At 44.8% G+C, this 6,911-nt stretch overlaps 1 long non-coding RNA gene across 8 annotated transcripts in view; it reads left to right on the top strand.

Annotated features, from left to right (window-relative positions):
* The first annotated feature begins 3,559 nt into the window (after positions 1–3,559).
* The window catches only part of LOC130294112 (uncharacterized), a 196,227-nt gene continuing 192,875 nt past the window's right edge, over positions 3,560–6,911 (top strand). For all 8 annotated transcript variants that reach the window (XR_008848389.1, XR_008848392.1, XR_008848394.1 and 5 more), the window contains exon 1: positions 3,560–4,120. This is a non-coding gene — a long non-coding RNA (uncharacterized LOC130294112). The remainder of the gene's footprint in view (positions 4,121–6,911) is intronic.

The raw sequence follows: 6,911 nt of genomic DNA, 5'->3' as shown, positions 1-6,911 counted from the left end.
CTGTAGAGGCATTACAGTTATACTGGTTGTCACACAGCCTTTCCCATAGATTCATTACAGTCATTCTGGTTGTCACACAGCTTTCCCCATAGAGTCATTACAGTTATACTGGTTGTCACACAGCTTTCCCCATAGAGTCATTACAGTTATACTGGTTGTCACACAGCTTTCCCCATAGACTCATTACAGTTATACTGGTTGTCACACAGCTTTCCCTGTAGAGGCATTACAGTTATACTGGTTGTCACACAGCTTTCCCCATAGAGTCATTACAGTTATACTGGTTGTCACACAGCTTTCCCCATAGAGTCATTACAGTTATACTGGTTGTCACACAGCTTTCCCCATAGACTCATTACAGTTATACTGGTTGTCACACAGCTTTCCCCATAGACTCATTACAGTTATACTGGTTGTCACACAGCTTTCCCCATAGATTCATTACAGTCATTCTGGTTGTCACACAGCTTTCCCTGTAGAGGCATTACAGTTATACTGGTTGTCACACAGCCTTTCCCATAGAGGCATTGCAGTTATACTGGTTGTCACCCACATGTGCCCATAGACTCATTACAGTTATACTGGTTGTCACACAGCTTTCCCCATAGATTCATTACAGTCATTCTGGTTGTCACACAGCTTTCCCTGTAGAGGCATTACAGTTATACTGGTTGTCACCCACATGTGCCCATAGACTCATTACAGTTATACTGGTTGTCACACAGCTTTCCCCATAGATTCATTACAGTCATTCTGGTTGTCACACAGCTTTCCCTGTAGAGGCATTACAGTTATACTGGTTGTCACACAGCTTTCCCCATAGAGTCATTACAGTTATACTGGTTGTCACACAGCTTTCCCCATAGACTCATTACAGTTATACTGGTTGTCACACAGCTTTCCCCATAGACTCATTACAGTTATACTGGTTGTCACACAGCTTTCCCCATAGACTCATTACAGTTATACTGGTTGTCACACAGCTTTCCCCATAGATTCATTACAGTCATTCTGGTTGTCACACAGCTTTCCCTGTAGAGGCATTACAGTTATACTGGTTGTCACACAGCCTTTCCCATAGAGGCATTGCAGTTATACTGGTTGTCACCCACATGTGCCCATAGACTCATTACAGTTATACTGGTTGTCACACAGCTTTCCCCATAGATTCATTACAGTCATACTGGTTGTCACACAGCTTTCCCTGTAGAGGCATTACAGTCATACTGGTTGTCACACAGCTTTCCCTGTAGAGGCATTACAGTTATACTGGTTGTCACACAGCTTTTCCCATAGAGTCATTACTGTCATACTGGTTGTTACACAGCTTTCCCTGTAGAGGCATTACAGTTATACTGGTTGTCACACAGCTTTCCCCATAGAGTCATTAGTGTCATACTGGTTGTCACACAGCTTTCCCTATAGAGTCATTAGTGTCATACTGGTTGTCACACAGCTTTCCCCATAGAGTCATTAGTGTCATACTGGTTGTCACACAGCTTTCCCTATAGAGTCATTACAGTTATACTGGTTGTCACACAGCTTTTCTCACACAGGCATTACAGTCATACTGGTTGTCACACAGCTTTCCCTGTAGAGGCATTACAGTCATACTGGTTGTCACACAGCTTTCCCCATAGAGTCATTACAGTTATACTGGTTGTCACACAGCTTTTCCCATAGAGTCATTACAGTTATACTGGTTGTCACACAGCTTTCCCCATAGAGTCATTACAGTTATACTGGTTGTCACACAGCTTTCCCCATAGACTCATTACAGTTATACTGGTTGTCACACAGCTTTCCCCATAGACTCATTACAGTTATACTGGTTGTCACACAGCTTTCCCCATAGACTCATTACAGTTATACTGGTTGTCACACAGCCTTTCCCATAGAGGCATTGCAGTTATACTGGTTGTCACCCACATGTGCCCATAGACTCATTACAGTTATACTGGTTGTCACACAGCTTTCCCCATAGATTCATTACAGTCATACTGGTTGTCACACAGCTTTCCCTGTAGAGGCATTACAGTTATACTGGTTGTCACACAGCCTTTCCCATAGAGGCATTGCAGTTATACTGGTTGTCACCCACATGTGCCCATAGACTCATTACAGTTATACTGGTTGTCACACAGCTTTCCCCATAGATTCATTACAGTCATACTGGTTGTCACACAGCCTTTCCCATAGAGGCATTGCAGTTATACTGGTTGTCACACAGCTTTCCCCATAGAGTCATTACAGTTATACTGGTTGTCACACAGCTTTCCCCATAGACTCATTACAGTTATACTGGTTGTCACACAGCTTTCCCCATAGACTCATTACAGTTATACTGGTTGTCACACAGCTTTCCCCATAGACTCATTACAGTTATACTGATTGTCACACAGCCTTTCCCATAGAGGCATTGCAGTTATACTGGTTGTCACCCACATGTGCCCATAGACTCATTACAGTTATACTGGTTGTCACACAGCTTTCCCCATAGATTCATTACAGTCATTCTGGTTGTCACACAGCTTTCCCTGTAGAGGCATTACAGTTATACTGGTTGTCACACAGCCTTTCCCATAGAGGCATTGCAGTTATACTGGTTGTCACCCACATGTGCCCATAGACTCATTACAGTTATACTGGTTGTCACACAGCTTTCCCCATAGATTCATTACAGTCATTCTGGTTGTCACACAGCTTTCCCTGTAGAGGCATTACAGTTATACTGGTTGTCACACAGCCTTTCCCATAGAGTCATTACAGTTATACTGGTTGTCACACAGCTTTCCCCATAGAGTCATTACAGTTATACTGGTTGTCACACAGCTTTCCCCATAGACTCATTACAGTTATACTGGTTGTCACACAGCTTTCCCCATAGACTCATTACAGTTATACTGGTTGTCACACAGCTTTCCCCATAGACTCATTACAGTTATACTGGTTGTCACACAGCTTTCCCCATAGATTCATTACAGTCATACTGGTTGTCACACAGCTTTCCCCATAGATTCATTACAGTCATTCTGGTTGTCACACAGCTTTCCCTGTAGAGGCATTACAGTTATACTGGTTGTCACACAGCCTTTCCCATAGAGGCATTGCAGTTATACTGGTTGTCACCCACATGTGCCCATAGACTCATTACAGTTATACTGGTTGTCACACAGCTTTCCCCATAGATTCATTACAGTCATACTGGTTGTCACACAGCTTTCCCTGTAGAGGCATTACAGTCATACTGGTTGTCACACAGCTTTCCCTGTAGAGGCATTACAGTTATACTGGTTGTCACACAGCTTTCCCCATAGAGTCATTAGTGTCATACTGGTTGTCACACAGCTTTCCCTATAGAGTCATTAGTGTCATACTGGTTGTCACACAGCTTTCCCCATAGAGTCATTAGTGTCATACTGGTTGTCACACAGCTTTCCCTATAGAGTCATTACAGTTATACTGGTTGTCACACAGCTTTTCTCACACAGGCATTACAGTTATACTGGTTGTCACACAGCTTTTCTCACACAGGCATTACAGTTATACTGGTTGTCACACAGCTTTCCCCGTAGAGGCATTACAGTTATACTGGTTGGTTGTCACACAGCTTTTCTCACACAGGCATTACAGTTATACTGGTCACCCCTCCCCCTACTGATACCCCATTGGTTATAATAACCCCCTTCACGTCACATCATATAATCGGTACATGATCCTATCCTGTGATATCACGTGACTATGAAGAGCATGCCGGGTAATCTTGGATAAAGTACTAGCATGCGACTCTCCGTCAGGTAAGTTCCTCCAGCGCACAGGACTGACTGTCTATAGCGGCAGAATTACACGGCCCTGTGTACAGACAGGGCTTCCTGGGCCTTGTAGTTCAACGAGAAGTAATCCCCGGGGCGGTTCTGTCCCTCAATATGGCCGCCCTTATATACTCTCCTCCTCAGCGGGCCCGCGGCCTGGTCTCCTCCAATCAGAGCGCAGCTTGTAAGTGTAAGCGGCCCTGACAGGATTCATCGAGCGCTCTGATTGGCTGCTGTGTGCAGAGTGGAAGCTGAGGCTGCCTTGTTGCTATGGGCAACGGTTCTCTTCATCCTCCATCTTGTACGAGGTAAAAATGTAAAGAGGGCTATTACTATAACCTTATTGTTTCCTAACCAACGTGCCTCCAGTTGTTGAAAAACTACAACTCCCAGCATGCCCGGACAGCCGATGGCTGTCCGGGAATGCTGGGAGTTGTAGTTTTGCAACCTTGGTTGGGAAACTTTGACATATAGTGTCAGGTGACCGCGACTGACTACATTGGGCCTTGAACCGCAGTCGCCGATGTATGTTAAACCGGGCCAATTTTGACGTTAATAAAAAGTTTAGCTTCAAACCTAGAATTCTTATCAGCCTCACAGCCGCCGCGGGGTTAATGCGATCGTGAGATGCGAGGAACAATGGTTTGACGCGGATCCAGGATCGCCCCACATAATCGGCCTTTATCGAATGTATCCGAGCGGCGGGCGCATCCCAGATGGGTGACAGTCGCTTGCCGTGGCTTGTCTATAGATGGCGGCCTGCCCGCGTACGCCTCTGATGTGTAAATAAACACCTCGTTCTATTTGCCCCCTGAGGCCGCCCTCAGATGGCAACGGAAAATAGAGACGTGTTGGGCTGCGGCGGCCGTCCCTGCGCACAGAAGCCGCACGTGTTTCGCATTATCCTCCCAGAGGATGGGGCGGGGGGGGGCTTCTGGCTCTGCGGGGGGGGAGCACTTATTAAAAGTTTCAGTTTGTCGCTTACGTTCCCCGAGGCGACGTCTTTGATTGTAGATCTGACACCGTATTACACCCGCCCCGTGAGTGATGGCCGCCAGACGACAAGCCCCAAATCAGAAACGAAGGACAGGAAGTTAGATACGCATATTCAGCCACTGCTGACCGTATCACACATGATAAAATGTGATACACGGCTCAGCAGACAGTATCACACGTTATAGATTTAGATATACTGAAGATGGTATCACGTAGGTTAGAACGAGATACATTGCTCAGCAGACACTATCACACATGAGAGGCTTAGATACATGGCTCAGCAGACAGTATCACACATGAGAGGCTTAGATACATGGCTCAGCAGACAGTATCACACATAAGAGGCTTAGATTCATGGCTCAGAAGACAGTATCACACATAAGAGGCTTAGATACATGGCTTAGCAGACAGTATCACACATGATAGATTTAGATATACAGAAGACGGTATCACATAGGTTAGAACGAGATACATGGCTCAGCAGACAGTATCACACGTGATAGATTTAGATATACAGAAGATGGTATCACATAGGTTAGAACGAGATACATGGCTCAGCAGACAGTATTACACATGAGAGGCTTAGATACATGGCTCAGAAGACAGTATCACACATAAGAGGCTTAGATTCATGGCTCAGAAGACAGTATCACACATAAGAGGCTTAGATACATGGCTTAGCAGACAGTATCACACATGATAGATTTAGATATACAGAAGACGGTATCACATAGGTTAGAACGAGATACATGGCTCAGCAGACAGTATCACACGTGATAGATTTAGATATACAGAAGATGGTATCACATAGGTTAGAACGAGATACATGGCTCAGCAGACAGTATTACACATGAGAGGCTTAGATACATGGCTCAGCAGACAGTATCACACATGAAAGGCTTAGATACATGGCTTAGCAGACAGTATCACACATGATAGATTTAGATATACAGAAGATGGTATCACATCGGTTAGAACGAGATACATGGCTCGGCAGACAGTATCACACATGAGAAGCTTAGATACATGGCTTAGCAGACAGTATCACACATGAGAGGCTTAGATACATGGTTTTGCAGACAGTACCACACATGAGAGGCTTAGATACATGGCTTAGCAGACAGTATCACACATGAGAGGCTTAGATACATGGCTCAGCAGACAGTATCACATATGAGAGGCTTAGATAGATGGATTAGCAGACAGTATCACATATGAGAGGCTTAGATAGATGGATTAGCAGACAGTATCACACATGAGAGGCTTAGATACATGGCTCAGCAGACAGTATCACATATGAGAGGCTTAGATAGATGGATTAGCAAACAGTATCCCACATGAGAGGCTTAGATACATGGCTTAGCAATATTACACATGAGAGGCTTAGATACATGGCACAGCAGACAGTATCACACATGAGAGGCTTAGATACATGGCGCAGCAGACAGTATCACATGTTAAAGGCTTAGCTACGTGGCTCAGCAGACAGTATCACACATGATAGGATTAGATACACAGCTCAGCAGACAGTATCACACATGAGAGGCTTAGATACAGTAGTGCAATGTTCTGGATGTTATTTTATTATATAACATTTTATGACACTATTATTTGTGGTTTTCTGCCTTTCCTACACCCTTCTTTGGTTCTGCACACTTGCTGGTATATAGGGGTGCAGTGGGGGATATAGTTGCTGGTCTATAGGGGTGCAGTGGGGGATATATAGAGGTTGGTGTATAGGGGTATATTGTTGGGTATAGAGGGGTGTAGTGGCTGTTGTATAGGGCAGATATATAAGTGTTTAGTGGCGGTGGTGGGTATATAGGGGTACAATGGCTGGTGTATACAGGTACAGTGGCAAGTATATAGGGGTACAATAGTGGGTATATAGGTGTGCAGTGGCGAGTATATAGGGGTACAGTGGTGGGTATATAGGTGTGCAGTGACGAGTATATAGGGGTACAGTGGTGGGAATATAGGTGTGCAGTGGGGAGTATATAGGGGTACAGTGGTGGGTATATAGGTGTGCAGTGGTGAGTATATAGGGGTACAGTGGTGGGTATATAGGTGTGCAGTGGCGAGTATATAGGGGTACAGTGGTGG

This window comes from Hyla sarda, chromosome 10 (assembly GCF_029499605.1).
Source record: "Hyla sarda isolate aHylSar1 chromosome 10, aHylSar1.hap1, whole genome shotgun sequence".
Lineage (NCBI taxonomy): Eukaryota > Metazoa > Chordata > Amphibia > Anura > Hylidae > Hyla > Hyla sarda.
This window is presented reverse-complemented; position numbering and strand designations above follow the sequence as displayed.